This window comes from Protopterus annectens, chromosome 14.part0, assembly GCF_019279795.1.
Source record: "Protopterus annectens isolate FY-2018-M chromosome 14.part0, PAN1.0, whole genome shotgun sequence".
NCBI classification, from domain to species: domain Eukaryota; kingdom Metazoa; phylum Chordata; order Ceratodontiformes; family Protopteridae; genus Protopterus; species Protopterus annectens.
This window is the reverse complement of record NC_056748.1, coordinates 71,388,704-71,411,371: the sequence shown is the minus strand read 5'-3', so window position 1 is coordinate 71,411,371 and position 22,668 is coordinate 71,388,704. Positions and strand designations below refer to the sequence as shown.

The 22,668-nt window shown below is 40.8% G+C and overlaps 1 protein-coding gene across 2 annotated transcripts in view; it reads right to left on the bottom strand.

The window, feature by feature from the left end:
* Nucleotides 1-22,668, bottom strand: part of SLC25A16 (solute carrier family 25 member 16) — a 1,052,007-nt gene that overhangs the window by 884,655 nt on the left and 144,684 nt on the right. The window contains exon 2 of one of the 2 annotated variants that reach the window (XM_044055779.1): nt 20,855-20,926. The exons of the other annotated variant lie outside the window; for it this stretch is intronic. The gene's annotated coding sequence lies outside the window, so the exon portion shown is untranslated. The remainder of the gene's footprint in view (nt 1-20,854; nt 20,927-22,668) is intronic. 2 annotated transcript variants of the gene reach the window in all.

Below are 22,668 nucleotides of genomic sequence, written 5' to 3'. Positions count from 1 at the left end.
GTCTGCTGTTCCTGGGTTTGGACTGAGAAGGCCTGGAAGAGACTGGAAAGGACCAATTCTTAGAAGGACAATGCCTACTAAATCTGGGAGGCTGTACTTGCAGGAAGTCTTTTTTATAGTTTGCATAGATTTAGCTTTTTCCTCCATCTTTTTAAGAACTTCTGCTTTGTTGCCAAACAGGCGGTCTTGGCTTAATGGAGCATCCAGAAATTTAGCTTTAACATGATCTGGCAAGTTTTGCTCCTTAAGCCAAGCATGCCTTCTAAGTACAGACCCAGTGACAGCAGCCCTGCAAGATGCTTCTAAAGAGTCAAAACCACATTGCAAAGTATGTTTACCAACTTGTTCAGCAGAATGCATTGAATCTTGTAATTCTTTATGTTCAGCACTGTCAGGAATCAACATCATTTTCTGTTTAAGTAGTCCCAGAATATGCTGCTGATACTTTAACATATGAAACTGGCAATTAAAGCCCTAATGGCCAAAGTAGCAGAAGTGTATACCTTCTTTCCCCATCTGTCCAAGGCCCTGGAATCTCCATCAGAGGGGGTAGGGTTTTTGGCAGCAGTAGCCTTAATGCATTTTGGTCCCTGGGAAATGGTCTCTGGATCCGCAGTAGGATTCTTGAAGAGGAACTTGAGAGAGTCATGTACTCTGTAATACCTGTCAGGTTTTCTGGGAGCTGCAGGTAAAGTGTCTGGGGCCAGGCTAGATTCCAAGAAGGCATCATCTACAATGTCCAGAAAAGGAGGGATAGCTAAAGGCATGTGTTGAGGGAGGAGTAAGAATTCCCTAAGCCTCTTTTTGGAGTCAGAGTAATCCTGGCTTTCCCAGCGGGAAGGCTCCCTTAGAGAGTGCAAGATTTCACCAAAAGAAAAATCTTCTGGAGGGGAAGCAGAGGGAATGGAGTCCTCTGCATCAGAATCCTCATAGGTAGATAGGGGAAAATCCTGGTAATCAGAAGAAACAGAAATATCAAATTCCTGATCAGAAGAATCAGAAGGAAAATCAGTTCTAGGTCTCTTAGAGGGGGAAGGCTGGCTTCCCCTAATTAAGGTAATAAGGTCTTCAACCATTCTAAGCATTTGTTTTTCTTTAGGCATATGGGCCTAAGCATGCGGTCTGGACATCGGTTTTCTAAGCGTGAGTCGAGTTTTAGGCCTAGATGAGGAAGATGGCGTCGGTTTAAAATGCAAGTCTGTAGGCCTGAATGCACACTCAGAAGCCAGTGCCTGCACAGCAGCTCCGGACCCATCCAAGGTAGAGACATCTGCAGGTTCCATAGTCAAAGAAGCATCTTGCGGCATACTGGAATCCGAATGGGTCTCAGTAGAGGCTTGCGAATCTGAAGTAGTGGCTTTCAGGGGCTGCGAAAGCACCTCACCGAGTACCGGCAGACTGGCGACTAGCTTAACGGAAGAGTCGTTGGCAGTTTTGGACATATGAGGTCTGTCTCTGTCTTTATCCTTATGTTTTTTCAGAATATCGCTAGTCGGACGGCTTACTGAAGCCGTTTCTGGATAGTTAAACAGAGTACCAAAATAATTTGCTGCAAATATAGACCAACGACGAATAGTTCAGGGGTTGAACAGGGCACAAAACTGACAGCGAGGGACGTCATGGTCTGGGCCTAAGCAAGGAATGCAGTACGAATTAAAATCTTTATGAGGTATTTCCTTTCCACAGGTAATGTAATTGTTAACTTTTACTGATATTGGTCAAGAGCAATAAAAAGGATCCCCAACGGGGTACTTAGCTTTTTTTGAAGACTTCGGTTCTGAAACTCGAAAATGAAAATTTCAGGAGTTGGCCGACCGGCACTTGCAAACTGCTTCTGCTTCGGGCACTGCGCGGCAAGAAAGACTGATGTAATGGCATCGGTTGCATGTTTTATACCCCTGACGACCTGACGTCATGGAAGAAGAGACAGCATTTGATGCAGGCATCCAAGACTCTGATATGCAGGCTGGCTGAGGGCTACCTGCAGGCAGATAACCCAAATGTGATGACTGCGAAACACGAAGAACATATACAACAGTTCAAGGAATTACTCAGGGCTCTAGCACCCCAAAAAGAGGAGGAAATAGGTAGAGTTGGAGAATGACAACACCTCAAAACAGCATGTGTGAGGACTACAGAACTGATATGTGGCCGAGCCAGGTATGAAATAAGGTACATAAGAAAACTGGTGATGGAATGCAGAAATCCAGGAAGTCACCAAAAGAAAAGAGGAGTGCAGGAAAAAGTGGGAGATAGAAAAGACCAACCAGGCTAGGAAAGAATACTGGTTGACTAACAAAAAAGCTAAGAAAGGAGTTGCAATAGAAAAGAACAAGACAGAGGCACTCTACCAGCTTCTGAAACGTGGCTCAGTAAATGGCACAAAGAAACTATATCAGGTTACAAGACAAAGACAGAAAGATAAAGAAGACAGTAGGGCACCTTTCAGAAGAAATGCCAGCAACAACCTGCTCACCATTCCCAGGACATCAAAGCAAGATGGAAGGAGTACTTCCAGCAGCATCTGAATGAAGAAAACCCTACAAAAGCTGTACTGCCCCAGAAACAGCCTATGATGAAAGAGGAGGAGGAGCCCACCCTACACACAAGAATAGCACTAAGGAAAGTGAAGTCAGGGAAAGCAGCAAGCTCAGATGAGGTCACAGCAGATATGATAAAGATGCTAGGTAAGATAGAGGAATAACGGCTCCTGAGGGTACTCACAACAGTGTGGAGAGAAAGGCACATCCCAAACAACTGGAGAATAACCATACTCGTGCCAGTGTATAAGAACAAAAGGGGGCGTCCACAACTGTGGGCAGTACAGAGGCATCCTCTCACACTGCATGAAAGTTTTGGAGAGAGCGAGTGATAAACGGATATGCAAAGTAGTAGAATGTAAGATGGGAGATGAGTAGTTCAGATTCAGATCAAGATGAAGCACAACTGACCAGATCATTGCAGTGAGACAGATAGTTGAGAAGAAGCTAGAGATGAGGAAAGAGTCCAACTGGGCATTCCTAGACTTGAAGAAAGCATATGACAAGATCCTAAGAAAGTTGATCTTGTCAGTACTGCAGTGGTAAAAATTCCAGAAACATTGGTAGAACTACTGAAGGCTATGTACAAGGACCCAATGACTCAAGTGAGAACACTGTTCGGTCCCACAGAGGGGTTCCCAGTGGGAGTGGGTGTGCACCAAGGTTCAGCTCTGAGCCCACTGCTGTTCATACTGCTGATGGATTACATTTACAAACAAGTTGGAGGGAACAGATCAACAAAGTTGCTGTATGCAGATGCTGTAGCATTACAGGCAGACTGTGAGCATGATTTTCAGCAAAGGATAGGGGAATGGAATGCAAACTGAAGGTACATGGGATGAAAAGTACAGTTTTGTACCTACCATAAATGTAGATGTTCGAGGATCCACATTGCTGCAGTCCTTACTATTGGGTAGTCCGCTGTCCAGTCGGCCCGAATACCAGAGTATAAGGCTGACGTCGGTCAGGGCGCATTAGACTGACGTCAGTACATCAGGGTACTAATGCGCATGACCGACGTCATATCCTCAGTCTTTTCTTGCCCCAGATGTCAGAAGACCCTAAAAAGACAAGGCCCAAAATACCTGCACCAAACATATGTACAATATATACAAAAAGATATATACAAAAATATCAGCATATAACCTCACCTACACAACCACCCCTAAACACAGAGGGGAAGGAGGGAGGGTAAAGTGGACTGCAGCAATGTGGATCCTCGAACATCTACATTTATGGTAGGTACAAAACTGTACTATGTTCTTCGTTCCACATTGCTGCAGTCCTTACTATTGGGTAGAATCCCAAAGCAGAGGTAAGGGAGGCTGGCAAATCATAAAGAAGTAGGAGCTGACAACATGCCTTGCAAAACAGCTGTGGCAAAACCAGCCCTAGACTTAGAGTAGATATGAAGGTGATAATGCTTAGAGAAAGTATGCACTGAACTCCAAGTAGCTGCCTCCAAAATATCCTTAGTTGCCACCCCCCTTAGAAATGCTGTTGAAGTGGCAGTAGCCCTAGTGGAATGAGGCCTAATCCCAGCTGGAATCTCCTTGCCATGATGGGAATAACAAAATGCAATGCAAAACCCAATCCACCTAGAAATAGTTTGTTTTGACACAGGCTTGCCCTAAGAACTCAAAGCAAAAGAAACAAACAACTGCTGAGACTGCCTAAAATCCTTAGTCCTGCTTAAATAATAACGCAATTGCCTGTGTACATCTAAAGTGTGCAAAATCTTTTCCCCTTTATTTTGGGGGTCTGCATAAAAAGTAGGCAAATGAATAGTTTGGTTTAAAGCCACACTAGAAACCACCTTAGGCATAAAGGAAGGATTAGTACGTAATGATACCCTATCCTTATGGAAAATCAAAAGGGCTCTACTGCCATAAGGGCCTGCAACTCAGACACCCTTCTTGCAGAAGTAATAGCCAACAGAAAAGCAGTCTTCCATGACAAGTATTTCAATTCAGCAGTAGCCGCAGGCTCAAAAGGTTGTAGAGTAAGTTTTTCCAACACAAAATTGAGATCCCAAGCAGGAGTAGGAGCTCTACGTGGGGTCTTATATTCTTTGCCCCTCTAAGAAACTGCTTGAACAAAGGATGCGAAAACAATGGTGGGTCACAATCATAGTGAGCTGAAATTGCTGCAGCATGAATCTTAATGGAAGAGAAGGACAAACCTTTGTCCAATAACTCAGTAAGATATTGAAGAGCCACACTCAAATTAGGCTCAGAAATCTCCAAATTCTTTGCTGTACTCCAAAATAAAAATCTCTTCCATTTTTCTGCGTACACTTTCCTTGTACTAGGTCTTCTAGCTTCCATAATCACATTTAAAACTTGTTGAGGAAGTTGAGACCTGCTGTGTTTCAACACAGAATATGCCAGGCTGTTAGATGAAGAGAGTGAAGCTTGACATTGAGCAGATGACCGTCCTTCTGAGATAACAGATGAGGAATCAAAGGTAAAGGCCATGGAGGCTTCCTTACCAGACTCCTTAGTAGTGGGTACCAGTGTTGCCGAGGCCAATCTGGAGCTATCAAAATCATCCTTGGCTTGTCTTGTCTGACTTTTAATAGCACCTTTGGAAGAAGAGGCAGAGGTGGAAAGGCATACACATGAAGGTTTTTCCAACTGAAAGACAGAGCATCCACTTTCCAAGCTGTGTGAGGAAACCCCTTTGTGCAAAACTTTGGCAGCTGGTGGTTTAGTGGAGAAGCGAACAGATCTATGTCTGGAGTTCCCCATGACACTGTCAATTTCTGAAATACATGAAGATCCAGTTTCCACTCGTGGGGATCCATGATTTGTCTGCTTAACACATCTGCTAAGGAGTTCTGTGCTCCGGCAGAAACCTTGCCTGAAGAGTTAGTTGCAAGATTAGCGCAGTCTCCCATAAAATCATTGCTTGCCTGCATAGAGGATAAGAATGTGTTCCCCTTGCTTGTTGATGTACCACATGACAGTTGTGTTGTCTGTTAGAATCAACACCTGCCCTGGAAGAAGTAACTCCTTGAAAGCCATTAATGCAAACTGGACTGCTAACATCTCCTTCATGTTGATATGTAGATGCTGTAGTCTGGCAGGCCACTTGTCTTGTATCCACTTTCCATTCAGATGAGCTCCCAAGCAATGTCCGAGGCATCTGTCGTTAAAATCTGACTCGCCTCTGGCCGGGTCACAGAGAGTCCCTTGTTTAGGTGACATTCCTGAGCCCACCACAAAAATTCTTTTTGAAGGCAAGGTATTATTTGAATGACAGTGTCCAAATCCTGGCAGTGCTGTGTCCATACATTTTGAGATACCATTGTAGCTTCCTCATATGCAGTTTGGCATTGGGAAGCACCAGAATACAAGATGCCATGAACCCTAATGCTTGAAGGACTGTCCTTGCAGTCAGCACGGACTGATGAGATAGTTGATGGAAGTAAAGTGATAGACTCTTTTGTTTGTCCGGGGTTAAAAGGCCATCTGGGCTGCTGTATTCAGTCTCACACCCAGAAAGCACATGTCTTGAGAGGGTACTAGACTGGACTTTATTTCGTTCACAGAATACCCTAGGCATCTTAGCACTGCTATAACATATTCCAGATGCTGTAGAAGGTCTTCCTTTTCTTGAGCCAGAATCAGGCAGTCGTCCAAGTAAGGATAGATTTGAATTCCTTTTAGCCTGAAGTAAGCTATCACTGGAGCCAGAACCTTTGTGAATACTCTGGGCAGTAGATAAGCCAAAGGGCAATGCAGAGAACTGATAATGAGAATTTCCAGCTCGAAACGCAGATACTTCCTGCAACTTAGTCTTATAGGCACATGAAGGTAAGCTTCCTTGAGATCTAAAGTTACCATCCAGTGATCTTTGCCCAGCAGAGGTAAAAGCTGTTGTAACGTCAACATCTTGAACTTGGGAATGTCCAGATAAGTGTTGAGGATAGATAAATCCAAAATTGGTCTCCACGTGTTCCCCTTCTTTGGTACTAGGAACAGGCGAGAATAAAATCCTAGGCCCCTTTCTGATACAGGGACTGGCTGAATGGCCCCTATTTGGAGTAACTGAGAAATTTGCTTGTGAGCCTCTTTCCTTTGTGGAGGAGGAACGTCTGGCATGCCTTTGAAAGGGGGCAAAGTATGGAAATAAAACCTGTAACCGTGGTGAATGATATCCAACACCCATCTGTCTTGAGTAATTAAATCCCAATTTTCCTTGAAAAGAGACAGTCTTCCTCCCAAAGGAGCTGCCAGACGAGAATCTACTGGCAGCTGAAAAGGCAGGTCATTGGGTCTGTTTACGAAAGGACTGACCCCTGCCCTCACCAGAAGTCTGAGCAGGTGAACTCCTGTTCTAGGCCTAAAAGAACCTTGAGCTCTGCCCCTACCACGTCTAGACCTACCCCTAGACTGGGAATCATAAGCAGGATATGTCCATCCCTTAGTAGGCCAATTTCTACTAAACTTGGTGGCTGCACCTGCAAAAATCTTTAACAGTTTGCATAGACTTAGCTTTGTCCTCCATTTTCTTTAAAACTGCTTCCACAGGCGAACCAAACAACACATCCGACTGTAAAGGAGCATCCAAAATCCTTGTCTTAACATGCTCAGCTAAATTCTGATCCCTCAACCAGGCATGCCTGCGAAGAACAGAACTAGTGGCAGCCACCCTCGAGGAGGCCTGTACAGCATCAAAACCACATTGCAAGGAATGCTTACCCACTTGTTCAGACACATGAACTAAATCCAGCAACTCTTTACACTCAATACCTTCCGCCAAAGCATCCACCTTAGATTTCAGTTGTGAAAGGAGATAATTTTGATATTTAAGCATGTGAAACCGACAATTCAACGCCCTCATGGCTAAAGTGGAAGAAGTATACACTTTCTTTCCCCATCTATCCAAAGCCCTTGCCTCTTTATCAGTGGGAACAGGGTTTTTAACCACAGAGGCCTTAACACCTTTAGGTCCCTGAGAAACAGTTTCCGGGTCGGCCCTAGGACGCTTAAAGAGATACTTATGAGCTTCAGGCACCCTATAGTACCTATCAGGTTTAACAGGAGCAGGAGGCAAAGAATCAGGGTTCAGGGAAGCCTCTGCAAAAACATCTTCCACCACATTCAACACAGGAGGTATAGCTAAGGGCCTATGCTGGGGCAAAACAAGAATTCCCTAAGCCTTTTCCTGGAATCAGAGTAATCCTGACCTTCCCATTTAAAGTGCTCCCTCATGGAATGCAGAGTCTCTGAAAATGAGAAATCCTCAGGAGGAGAAGCTGTAGGAGTGGAATCATCCACATCAGAATCAGAATAAGGAGGATACTCCTGCAAATCTTCCGCAGAAGACTCAGAAGCCTCTGAACACTGTTCAAAACTATCAAACTCGGTTCCACCCTAGGCCTCTTATCAGGAGGGGCATAGAACCTCTAATCATAGTAATCAAATCTTCTGCCATTTTAAGCATATGTTTCTTAGGCACAGAACCTGAAATGCTAGGAGAAGCCCCACTGAAGCTGAACTTGGCCTACCTCTCAAAGAAGTTTTGGCAACAGAAGGAGAGGCTCTAACTACCTTGGGAAGAGAGGGAAGAACAGTTACCTGAGAAGCCCCTCAGCCTGGCCTACCTCCTGAGAAGGCACATCCTGTAACAGTAAAGTCTCTGCCTGAGACTCCAAAGAAACTCCTGGCAAAACCTCTGGCTCCATTGAGCCTTCTAAAGAACCGGCGTCCGGGACTGCGGTTCATCAACCCTAGGCTTCGCTGTTTTGTCCTTGCGCTTCTTGGGAAGCGGCCGGAGCATCCGATGGCATGTTATAATTGCGACGCTTCCCAAACACTAACCTGGCACAGTCTAACCGTCTCTTAATAGTCCGCTTGTTAAACCTTGCACAAGACCGGCATCCAACAACGCCGTGCTCAGGCCCTAAACAAGGTATACACAAGGTATGGTAATCCCTATGAGGTATCTGTTTCCCACAAGAAATACAGTTATTCACTTTTTCTGACATCCGGTTAAATACTGAGGCAAGAAAAAAACAAAATGTTCCCCAACGGGGTACTTAGCCAACTCTGATTCGGTCTGAAACTCCGGCTTCGGAAATATTTCAGAACGCCAACCTGCACTCGCAAAACTGCTTCTGCATCGGACCATGCGGCAAAAAAGACTGAGGATATGACGTCGGTCATGCGCATTAGTACCCTGACGTACTGACGTCAGTCTAATGCGCCCTGACCGACGTCAGCCTTATACTCTGGTATTCGGGCCGACTGGACAGCGGACTACCCAATAGTAAGGACTGCAGCAATGTGGAACGAAGAACATCTAAGGGCAGTTACGACAGTGGTAATGACAGCAAATTGAGGAAATCAGAAGAAGCTGAGAATTGAAATAGAAGGGAAGCTAGGGGAACAGGTTAATAGCTTCAGGTATCTGGGCGGGATGGTTAAAGAGAAGAGAAGTCTGAATGAAGAGATCACAGCTACAATCAGAGGGGTTGTGGCCAACTGGCCTAGAGTGTCAGGTGTAGTCTATGTCAAAGAAGCTGAAATATAAGGTGTAAAAGACAGTGGTGCGACCAGTACAGTCAGCATGGTACAGAAACCTGGGCAGTAAAGGCAGAGCAGATGAGAAAGCTAGAAGTGATGGAAATGAAGTGCCTAAGAAAGGTGGAAGGATGTACACTGTGGGACAAATGAAGAAATCAGGACACAAGACCAGAAGCCAAAGTAGCTCCAACTGCAGAAAAGATCAAAGAGAACAGATTATGGTGGTTTGGACATGTGCAGAAAAACAGAAGACAATCTGGTGAAGATTTGGGACAGACAGGAAAAAGGTAAGAGGAAACGAGGATGTCCAGCAAAGAGGTGGATGAATTGCGTGAGAGAAAATCTATGACAGTCAGGCAGGAATGTCGAAGAAGGTAGGAGTGTGGCACTGAATCAAGAGAGATGGCAAAAGTTAACACAATAACCCAATCCCATGTAGAAAATGGGGAAGGGGGGTGACGATGATGATGACAACAACAGCCCAAACTATATGTGTCCTACCCGCTGTGAGCAGCCATCTTAAAAAGCTAAAGGGAGCTTCTCATGCGCTCCAACTGTCTGGAGCTCAAACAAAGCTCCATACAAAGACATCTGGGAGTGCAAAAATCTTCAGAACATCTTTTTGCCTAGGAGGGAGGCAACAGCTCTAATAGAACAACAGTAGGAAACAAATCCAACAATAAACTATGTACAAAAGTGCAAAACATCAACACCCCCCAACACAAACAAAAAAATGCAACCAAAGAAGGGGGCTGCAGGGAGGGAAGGAAGGCTACTGCAATAGTGATCTACTACATCTACTGCTGTGGTACATTTAATTGAGAAACTGTTTTATATACAATATATACATACTGATTCAGAAGCCTAAGCTATATGAGTAGATTATCACAGCTTAGAAAACAAAGAAATGAGGCCAATACACTTAAGATTACAGAAAATCATCCTAGCAAAGCCTGTTCTGGACATGGAAAAATAATCCAGTTTGTAGTGTTTGTAAAAGTGTGTACAGTGGACCAAGTTGTTGCCTCTTGAATACTTCCAGAGTCCTCCCTTTCCAGAAAGCCACAAAGCTCTTATAGAATGGATCTTAACCATCCCTGGAAGTGGCTTATTATGGTGAATCTAACAAAAATCAATAGCATGAGACCACCACCTGGAGATGGAAAGCATTCTCTAATCCAGCCCTCATGGACCTGTTGCACATCTGTAAAATAAATAGCGTCAGGAACACCCAAACCCAAGGACCTAAACGTTGCTTGCAACATAAAACGGGACATTCTGGAGTGACAGGTCTGTGTGTCAGAGGCTCCTCCTTCTCTGATAAGACTTCCCATTCCTTCCCATTCATATGAAGCATAGTTCATCCTTGCACTTATTCAACTGAAGCTTGGATCAGTGGATAGGGAACCATAAATATACCTCTGGACTGTCACCTATGTCTCTATTAAAGACAGAAAGCTTGCAAATGCTCATCCATTCATGCCAAAGTAGATATGCCCACACAATACCTTTGGGAACAATTTTTTTTTCTGGGAAGCACGGCTAAGCTTTAAAAGTCTCTTCATTTTAATAACCTAGTATTCTACTATGATACTATTAACAGAGTCTCTTATGAGAGGAAGAGGAAAGGACAAACACTTGATCAGCTTTCCTGAAGATTTGAGTTTTATCTACGTAGCATCTAAACTGCCTGTGAACATCCAGAGTGTGAAGAATCCTTTCTCCCTTATTCTTTGGTTTAGGAATGAAGACAATGAGATTAATAGCCTGACAAAGTAAACTCTAAGTCCACTTTATGCATAAAGGAAAGATTAGTTCTCAAAGGAGAAAGGTCCTTGTGAAAAAAATGAGCTAGTGTTAACTCACCTAGTAAGTCAAATGATCTCCTAGTAGATGTCAGAGCAGTCTTGTTTGTTAAAAACCTCAATTCAAACAGATGAGGTGGTTCAAATGGAGAACAAGTACAAGCTTGACACCCCAAGGAAGAGCTACCAGTTTCCTAAATGGCCAGACATACACCACCAATTTTAAAAATTGTTTAACTTGAACGCGGTTAGAAAGTGGGTGACAGAGGGCATACACGCAGAAATGGCTGACAAATGCAACTTGGCAGAAGAATAAGAAATGTTAGAGGACAATGATCAAGAAACAGAGGAAGACAGGCTTGAAAAGGGTCCTGGTTCTCGGATGGACATAAACGAGAAAAAAAAATTCCCACTTGCACATATATGATTTTCTAGTAGCAGGTCTTCTCGCCTCCTTTAACACAGCTCTATGTCCACAGAGAATAGGATCCTAAAAGGTATTAAAATTTGATCATTCAGGTAGTTAGTTGAAGATTTTTCAGATTGAGATGTATCAAACAACTCATGTCTCATTTGAGCAAATCCAGTCTGTTAGGAAGTTTGTGGTAATTGCTCTTGGCCATATTGGGGGGGAAAAAAAGGAGGACCACTGTTGCCTAGGCTATAAGGAAGTTACCACCACAAGAACCCTGAATACATCAGTATTTTAAATACATGAGAATATATACAGGTTTATTATTACAATCTTGAAAATTACAATGACGGAACTATAATTTCAAAACACTAAGCTGATGAGGACCACAATATCTAAAAAATCTTGACTATGGACTTTCCTAAAAAGTGCAAACACAGGAAAAAAGTGCTAACATAGGTCCTGATGAGGGCAAGTTCTGAAGTTCAACACACACACAGACACAAACACAAATATACAGATAAATATGCAACTTTCAAGAAAACTTGGTATAATTAATGTATAAGCTGCACACTAAAAGATATTTTAAAACAATGGAAGTCAGCAAGTACCAATAAGAAAATATCTGAAATTGCGTGCTGTTATCTGTTATTACACTGGACACAAAACAAAGACTAGGAAATAGATATAAAGATCTTTATCAGAAATTTTAGAAATGTTTAAATCAGTTCATAACAAGGAAGGCAACTGAAATCAAGTTCTGGCATAAAGTTTCAGAAATCTTGGCCAAACTAATGAAACTAATGAGTTAACAATATGCATTTTTTGGTTTCATATTATATTTTCTTGTTCTAACCAGTTTATTTGATACTCAAACAGATGGTACAAAAATGTTTTTTTTTTCCTCTGACTCACAGTCACAAGGACACACACTGCATACATTAAACACAGTTTTATTTTGTTTGAAATTGTTTCTGCAGTTGTTTTGTTTCACTTTATATGAACAATTTGTTTCTCAATGATATTATAAAATATGGCATAGTAATCTTAACATACTTTATTTTAAAACAAATGTTATACTTGCACATTTATTAAATTACAACCAATTAAAAAAACAGGTAGTCTGCACCAAGTTGTTTGTAGTGCTTTTGAAATGCAGTTTGCCTTGAAAGTGAGATGCAGGCAAGTGAAACTAACAGATCAGGAAGTGATTCCTGGAAAAAAAAATGTACTGGAGACACTGAGTGAAGAAATTGAAGGTGAGTGCACACGTATGTATATACCCCTCCACACACACACACACACACATACACATTATTTTAAAACAATTGACAGCAGAAAGTACCTGTGAGAAAATAACTATTTAATATTCCATGCTGTTTGGTCAAGGGCACATTTGTTAATTTTATTTCTAGTACTTCTGGAATGCAGTTTGTCTTTCTTGTCAGGATATGACTCTTTGCAAGATGGAGACACTGCCTTGATAGTTAACAGGTTTCATCTTTGGAAATAGCTGTAGCATTTGAGCTATCTAACAAAGCTAAATGGACAATGTTAGAAACATTTTGCACTACCTGAAGGAATGAATAAGGTGCAGGAAGGAACAGACGTAGTGACAAACATACTAACTGAAAGAAGGTAGATAATGAGGCTGTCTAAGAAGCAGAAGGATGTAGGGACAGGTTCAGAAATAACACATTTAAATCGCTAGTGCAGGGAAGTGAAACACAGATTATTGATTTATACTAGTTGTTCTCTTGCCCGAAGGAAGTCAGTGTTTCAGGCTAAATAGTTTTACATTATTGTTTTTACAGAGCATCAGTTCTGTTGCTTTAAAAAATATGGACTTAATTAACATGTTTTTAATGGGGTGGAAAATAGGTGTTGTTTTAATGAAAATAAGAGACCGGGACAATATATTAAGAGAGAAAAATGAACACTTTGCACCAGAATGGCAAAGAATATATGTAAGTAGAATAAAATATAAATTTTATTCAAATTAACTTATTAGTCTGGAATTTAAATGAGTTGATGGACAGAAGAAAACAGGAGAGGATACTTACTTATATTTACTGTGGCAATGCACAGATAATGCTGAAAGAAACGCACTTGAATGATAAAAAAAGACATGAAAGTTTTATAAAGAAAAGTGAAAATCAGGGTATATTTGCTTCAAAAGAAGGACAGCGAAAAAAAAAAGGGTTTCGATATTAATTAAAAAGGGTAGTGGAATAAAAATTTAGGAACAAAATAAGGGCTAGCCAGAGAACATGTCCCAAATAACTCTCTCTCTCTCTAAAGCCATGAACACTGATTCAATGTGCCCTGACAATATACCAGGCTGCCTTCAAAATAGCATGAAACATGACCTATCAGACTGTCTGGAACCACTATTTAACTGTAGCCTCATGACTCGGAAATGGACAGCAGCAACTATCATCCCTCTATACAAAGGCAGGAAATCTATAGACCTTGGAAGCTACACAACCATAAGTCTCACTAGTCTCATGCAAAAACATGGATAAATTATCACAGAAATGATCAATAATGACATAGGAAACCCCCAGACACTGAACCCAGTTCAGTTTCATCATGGGCAGGTCATGGCTACTCAACCTGGTGGACTTCACTGAAGAGGTCACCAAAGCAATGGATGAGGGGCAAAATGGCTCACACTGACTACCTTTGGCCAAGGCATATAACATAATACCCCAACTCAGGCACTGCTGAGAAACTCAAGAGGTTGGGTATACACCATTATATGTTACACCCAATTTACAGCCAGCTAGCTCACAGACAGGACCCAGGAAGTTAAAATTGGGGACCCCACATCTACAAACAGTTAAGTAATCAGCAGAGTCCCTCGAGGTAGGTCCCGGGACTGGTCTTTTTTGGCACCTACTTTTCTGAAGTGAAGGTCCAACATCAAGGTCCTCTGGCTGACTGAATCTGCAGATGACTGCAAATTACAAGCAGTTATAAAACCCCCAATGTCACTAATGTTCTCCAAAAAGTTACTGGTGTCAGAGCCATGGACTAAAACTAAATGCCATAAAATGCATAACAGCATCCTCATATTGACAACACACCTCTAACAGTTAAACACATGTAGACAGTAATGTAACCTTTGACCATCTTGTGTCTACAGTAGTGAGGAAATCATTCTATGCTGTGCAACTTACAAACACAGGTATGGCATCCAGGTCCAAGGAGGTAATTACTTGCCTGTATTTGGTATTCATCAAACCTATCATTGAGTACAATGTTCCCTTTTGCATATACCTAACCAGGCACATCCAACAACTGGAATGTCTACTGAGGTCCTCACTAAAATAATAGAGGGCATAAATAAGAGGTCATAAGCAGACCACCTCAAAATCATATCCTTGTATTCTGTCTCCTACAGGCTGTGAAGGGAGTTCTATGCCTGTCGTACAAGGTATTAACGGACCCCATTCTGATGGATCTTCTGCATATTTGCAAAACAAGTAGCACCAGAATTATCCACTCTAAAGACTTAAAACTTGCCTGGGATATAAACAGGACTTACTGGAGAAACAGGTATGTATCCCAAAGACTACCCCTTCCCTGGAACAGGCCTCCCCCATACATGTGAAGCAGAGTTCTTTCCTAACACAATTCAAATGTTTAACTTGGACAATAGGATGGGAAACAGGAAATTTATCTCTGATCCTCTCTGTCTCTACTGGACACAAGCAGCCTGGTCTGTAAATGGTTTCTCATCTCCTAGGCCCCTGGTTTGTAAAGGTTTAATCTTCCAAGACCCTGCTTACACTTACAAAAACTTGTCAAAGATTTGGGATGCATAGCTAGTCTTAAAAAAGCCCCAGTGGTCACTAGCCTACTACATGACTATGAAGATTTACAGTGGCGAGAAGTTTCTGGATGGGTATAAGAATTACAATGCCTGCAGTATACATTCCACCAAAAGCATATAAACATGATATTACGGGATAAGTTGCAATGTTCTGTCAATGTATGGCAGTATCTGGAGACTGGAACACTGCAGGAAATAAGGAATACAATCATGGACAGCCAACATGTGATGCCCCTGCACTGGCCCAGTAATCAAGAGCCCCAATCCTCACCACTATCACCAGTGAGGGACATACACATTGGGAGGATGACAAGTATATACAGGCACAGTACAGTACAATTTCCCTTAAGAGTACACAGTGATCACAGTCAGTCTGGGGCTGGTTTCTCCCTCTTTCTCCAGATCCACAATAAGACTCCCCACTAATACAGCTACAGGGTTAAGACCTCAGCCAAGTGGTCAAGTCATAACCTCCAGCACCCTCTCTGTCCAACCAGCGATTCGTATCCGAGCCCAAGTAGCTGACACACACACACACACACACACACACACACACACACACACACACACACACACACACTTTGAGATCTGATTTACATGCAAGCACACAGACACTACTGGGGAAGGTGGCACAGGCTTACTAACTATGCCCCCTTCTGCCCAGATTACAAGGTAGTTATCACTGCCACCAACCACCCTTATCAGCTACTATAAGGCCCTTACCAAACGGTGACCAATCCTACTGTGTGATGTTACTATTATCCAAATGGTAAGTTTGACCAAGACTTGCAATTTTAAGAGTGGCCCGTACAGTGTGTCACCAAATACATATGCAAGTATGCTAAGAGCTTAACTATCTCTAAACAAACCAGCCACAATTAAAAGGTTTAAATATGTTTAATAATAAATAATAAAAGAACAAGACAATACTCAGTGACTCAATACAGTGGCTACAGAGTTCAGAATTACAGGAATATTTTAAAACAACATTGCAGGACAGTCGCAAATAAATACAGAAAACATCTAAACTAATCTTTACTACATTCCTATCTATCTATCTCTAAAAGAAATACTATACCTAAATCTCACTTACAGAGCAAGACAAATACAAATGAGAAGTGCTGAATGGATGTTTTCAGATCCAAGACAAGACACAAAATGCCAAATCTCTGACAGAGTTCCCAAATTAATATCAAAACATTACTGCTGAGTCAGCTGGATGACATCACTATTTGTCACCTGCCTCCAGTTCCCAGGCTAAACAGATACTAACAGAATTTAACATTTCTCTGTGAAAAATACTTATCTCTCAGAAGTTTGCTTAGAACTGGAAGTCGTAAAACAATTAACATTTTTACATTTGGAACCCAGTAATTATTTCGGTTTCCAGACAATAGGAAAACCTCTAGCTTTAGACATTGTGTCCACTTGCTGCACTGAAACTAGCACATCGTAAAACACTTTTAACTTATTTTCCTGAAGTTTTCCAAGCTAACTCTGTATGTTCCAACTTCTGCTATTAACATAGTTTATATATATTTCTGTTATTTTCCAGTAGGGTACACTGTGGTTACATTCTTGAATCTCAGTACATAACATACAGTTCAACACACACTTCTACACCAGTACTTTAATACACACACAACATACAGATCACTTACATTTGTAAGACAAGCATATGAATCATAGTACTATTCACAAATGACATATGATTACAAAATTCCATCTAGCTGGGCTGGCAGCATTTCGGTTTGTCTCACAACATATCATAGAATACTGGCTTAGATCACAAATTTGGAGAACCGTACCCAAGTATTTGGGTGCAAATATGTAATGAAAATAAGACAGAATTAATTGAAAAATACACGTTTCAGGGATGGCTTACAGGCACAATTAGATGTTACATGGTGAAAGAATGTTGTAATATAGAGCAAATTATGAAAACACATCTGGTGATAGCATCAGAGCATGCACTTTTACAAATTAAGTTTTGTAAGTAAGAATTGTATATGCAATTAACAGAGGACTGTGACAAACATTGGTGTGTCTAATAGCTCTTGTGAAAAGAAAACAATCTATCCAATCACTAGCCTAAGTGAAATGTTATTAGATTAGATCCAAGTAATACAGAGCTTGCAAAGGATTGGAATAACTACAAACTTAAAAAAACTGAAAATCAGAAATGTGGTTACAAACGACAGAAGACAAGATGAGGAATAATGGTCAAAATCCGTAGCATGAGGGCTTTAAAAAAGTCAGGGATTTACATACGCACCAAAGAATAAGTTGGACACAACAGGCTGAACAGCAATTTAAATAAGTTACAATGTCTATGCAAGAGTACCTTGAAAATACGAATGGACATAGAAAAATGGTTTTAATAAATATTTTGAGAATAACCTTAGTGCAACCAGACCTTTGGCTCAACATCTCAAGCAACAGAAAGCTGGAAAAGAGGATAGCCAAAAATCAGGAATTATGAGAATGGTAGGTAAGAAAGGGACATGTGAAAATTATGAATGTAATGACAAACTATTACAGTATATTTATATAGACAAGATTTACTGGTTGACAGTAACACACAAGAAATGGCACTATATCTGAACCAGTTACAACTTCCTCAGTAAACAGAAGTAGAAAGAGTGCATATTAATATAAAAAATAAAGAACATGTAAAGATTCTTTGAGAGACTAGAATACATGAAAACTCCTACACGTGCTGGGATTACAACAAAAGCATGGAAAAAGAAAGAACAGGGGATAAAAGTCTGGCTAGTACTTTCTAACAATATTTTGGATGGGGATGTGCGCTTGACGGGAAAGAAGCAGTGATGGTAGTTGTACTTAAGAAAGGGAACAATGTTCTTGATTCAAAAACCATACATACCCACTCTGGTTCTGAATCATTACCACAAAGTCTTTATGATGACTTTGTCTAAAAGAGTGGCAAAAGTATTGTCAACTATAACAGATCTGGATCATCACACTTTTCCATGAGTTAGACAAACATTAACATAACCCTTACAATTCAAATGGATACAATGGGCAACAATAATGCACTAAAGTTGATAGGTCTAGACTCTGAAAAAGCATCTGACAGAGAGTTGTGAATTTATTAAGAGATATTTTGAATCATTTGGGTTTCCACAAATATGGAGAACATTAACATTTAGTCAAGCTGGGGTAAAGTGTGGTGGTGAGTTGTCTAAAACATTTAGTCTTACAAAAGGAATTAGGCAGGGGTGCACACTTCCACAACCTGCATGTTATTTGTTGTGGCTTTGCATGAGAGCTTTGTCTCCAGTGAGATTGTACATATCTCATACACTATGACAGTTTAAGTAGTAGGAGGTTATTAGGACACATGAGACAATTTTGCTACTTTGTGTCAGGATGCCCATTTCAGCCAAGCTGGCTACAGAGGCAGTTGAAAAGAGCACATCCATTGCTGCAGCCAAAGCATACAATGTGAGCTCAAGTGAGAAGAAGCAATTAAGAGGTTTGGAGTTGATGTCAGCTAAGAATCAATGATCCTTTGCTCCTTCTCTCACCAGAAATAAGAGAGGGTAGCACTAATCCCAAGCTGCTTCCTGACAAATAGTACTAACCCACATATTGCTGGCTTCAATGTACTTGCTTTAGTCTTGTCTTGGTAGATACCCCAGATAGAACCTACAGCAGCTGGAAGTCAAAGAAAGCCACAAAGGCCCTGAAGAGGTTCTTAACCAAAACTGCACCCATACCACTCAGTGAAGTCTCAAAACACACTGCCCAAATCAGACACCAGCAGGAACCAATGTCCCTCTGCTCCTTCTGTCACCAAGAGCAAAGCAGTAGCATTAATCTCAAAACTGGCTCCCAAGATGAACTTTTCAAAATTTCTAATTATCTGTAATTTCTAAGAAATAATATCCCTGTTCTCCATCTCTTTCTCTCTCCAGGAATTCTAAACTGATGCCTGAGAAGCAGTCCCTAGACACTGCAGTGATTTGTAGTCTAGTCACAGATGTTACAAATTTTAAACTTAAGATCGAAAAATGGATTAATAATCTCTATATTGCAAAGCATACAAACCTTATGGGATAAAATGAAACACAGGCTAACAACTAATATGAATGGGAAACAGCAATATATATATATATATATATAAAAATAAAATACTCTCAATACTGCAAAGCACACAGACCGTATGGGAATATACATACACACACACACACACACACACACACACACACACACACACACACACACACACACACACACACACACACACACACACACACACAAACATTATAACAGGTAAATGGAATATGCAGAGGTCTGCTTGTACAGTAAATGAAATACACTGCACTGTAGGACTGGGGAATGTTTTCTTTGACTCGTAACATGAAGTGTGAAATTGCTGAAGTGATAATTTGACTGTGGTTTAAAATAATGTTGTGCATGCAGATACAGTAATACAGCTGGCTACACTAACTATGAATTCCTTTGTATTTAAAATATATGTATCTTAATTGTCTAAAGTTTCTGTACATTGTAAAGCCAAGCACAATTCCATTTTATCAAGTCAAGTATGCTTATGTTTTTATTTTACTCATGGTCCATAACAATCGCACACCATCTTTTTTTTGGTTAGTGCCACCCTTCAAAGTCTTATTGGAGCTACAAGAAAACAATGTTCCTGTTGGTGTCCAGTGTCTTCTTCACCCTAACACAATGATAGTCATTCCTATACCTGCAGGCAGCCCTATAAGAGATGCAGATCTTACCTCACCTCTAGGACTGTTAGCAAGGAACTCATCTTGACAGTACAGTTCAGTGCTTAAGGTAAGAAAGCTACTAATGAGCTACATCCTGCTGACCAGGGTTTGAGCACCACACCCTACAGGCATTACTAAACGATGCACTTTCCTCAACCAATGTTCTCATGTCTTTAGTGGGTGTTAACCTGGTTAACAAACGCTAAATAAATACATTAAAAAAAAAAAATAAAAACACTACAAAGGAACATGGGTTCTTGTGCTCCCAAGACACCACTGGACTGGCTGCAGTGTCTAGGTTGATGGAAGAGTATAATTGATTGTTCTTACCCACAAAGATGCTGTCTGGCAGCTGTGCTTAGAAAACTATTCTGGCTAGTCAAATTTACTGCCACCCATAGATAATTACAAACAAGTCAGTCAGAATTCTTCTCTGCTTCTGCAGAAATGAAAATGCTATTACAAAATCAGAAAATGACACAAGGTTCCTAGGCAAGTACTAGACTGGTTGCACTTGTGGTGCATTTTAAGCCCAGTCATTTCCCATGCAAAGGTGAGAATCAAACCCTGTACCTTCTGTCTGTGAGGTAAACGCTTTAACTACCAAACTACCAACCATTTACAGCATACATATACCACAAAGAAGCACCCCAGTCCACAGCAAAGAACATGTCATACATCCAGATCTGGACTTTGAACCCAAATCTATGGACTGTTCAGTCTTTTACTATGCACATTACCACTACGCCACCACTCTCATGAAAGACCATTGTGAAATGGGGTAACAAGTGTCCAGAATTGCTGCTACAATTCCAGACCTAAAATATATTCTTCAGTATTGCTTTGTACATCCTAAATGCAGCATATTTTCAATCTGATAATTTATAGTTGAATGTTTATAAACTGTCTTTACTCAGTCTACTGTACTGCTATTGCATCAACAATGGTGCAAGTGTAACACAGTACCTTTTGTTGAACTTTGTTGATGACATCACAGGTGTGCAACAAAAGAAGTCTGCCATGTCACAGAGTGCATGCCTAAATATTAGACATAGAGAGAAAAAATAACAAGCAACAAGGTTAGCAAATGCAATGCTGATCACAAACATTTAAAAAGTATAGAGAAATACCACCAACACAACACAAGAACGTTTATATCAGTAACAGATAACAAATCATTGACTATTACTTAGTAAACACGGCTTGTGGTTTTCATACAGATAAGTCTCAGAGTGCAGTTCCGTACTGTTTAAAGCTTCGTCAGATACAATTTAAGTATACAATCCTACAATCAAGTAACATATTACACAGAACCAGTATCACACAGTCCATGCTGCCTTAACCTCAGATCTGGTTTCACATTACACTTCTGAAATAAACTACACTACACTGAACTTTGACACAGTTAATAGAACCAGCACCCTCTACTATATCAAATACAAACTGCAGATAAGCAACCGAGATTATGAAGTTAAATACCAACATCTATAACACAATAACTTTACCCTTTTTAAATAAGGGCAGTAATCCATGGTCCAAGATGAAAGATCACAAGACTGCACTACGATAACTGGAACTTTGAAATGGGCAAAAACTGACCGGTTTTAGTTCCGACTGGAGTGGGCTAGTTCACACATGGAAATCAAGTCAAATTACAAACAGCAAAGTTTTATGTGCCTTTCTGACTGCATAAATACAGACACGAAATGGGCAATATTCTTCCTTCTCCTTCCCAATTTTAAAATTCATTAACAGTGACACGTAATTGTGTTAACCAAGCAAAGATTATTTACTTCCACTTATAAAACAAAGTATTTACAGAGTAATAACAGACATCCTGACCTAGCACATCAACTCTGACATACAAACATTACTGAATGATGTAATGTTAAAACCCTTTCTCGGTGTAATGTTAGAACCCCTTCTCATCTCCTTCTGGCATTCTCTTATAGCCAAATACACAGCCTCAGCCTTGGTCTGTGAAACCTTGCACTGCTGCATTTCTTGAAGGTGTACATCTTTGGATGATGATGGCTATAACTGTATACGTCTTTTAAAAAAATGCTAATCATTGTTCAAGGTACTCTAATCAGCAGATGGACAGCAGATAAGGGGGCAAATTCAGAAATACTCGTACAGCACGACTAACCACACAGCTGTCCAAGACATGTAGAGCTCTCCTCTACCTAATGAAGCAGACACTCAGCCCACTAATGTATATAACAGCCAGTCAAGGAAACTTCATTCTCTCCACATGCTTAATATCAATTTGTCTATGTAATCTTCTGCAGCAGTGCACAAGTTACAGTCACAGCTTAGAACTGAAAGTGGTAAGATATAGGTTATTCCTTGTCATGGCCTTAAAGAAAAGGAACCACTTTATAAAGACAAAAGCAACTTTCCAATCCTAATTTTATCCAAAACTGGACTGAACTAATCAGTGAATGTGTATTTTCATTTACCGAATAGAGAGAGGTATCTTGATCCCTTAACTGCTGACCTTTTTTAAAACTGCTCCATCACTGTCTGTTGTACATTCTGGTCAGGGTTTGGTCCCTGTGTACACAGTGCTATATATTTGAAATACTCTAATTCCTTAAGGGGGAAAAAGTTGGAGGACAAGTACAGACTATATTCCTGAGCTTTGGCTTCCCTATGACTTATCTAGTTATAACTGTATCAGGTTATCAACCAAAGGAAAACAACTGCTTGCAACCTTGTTTGGGATGAAAAAAACAAAACCAAAGCATTTTGGGGGGGGCCCCACTTTATCCAAACCA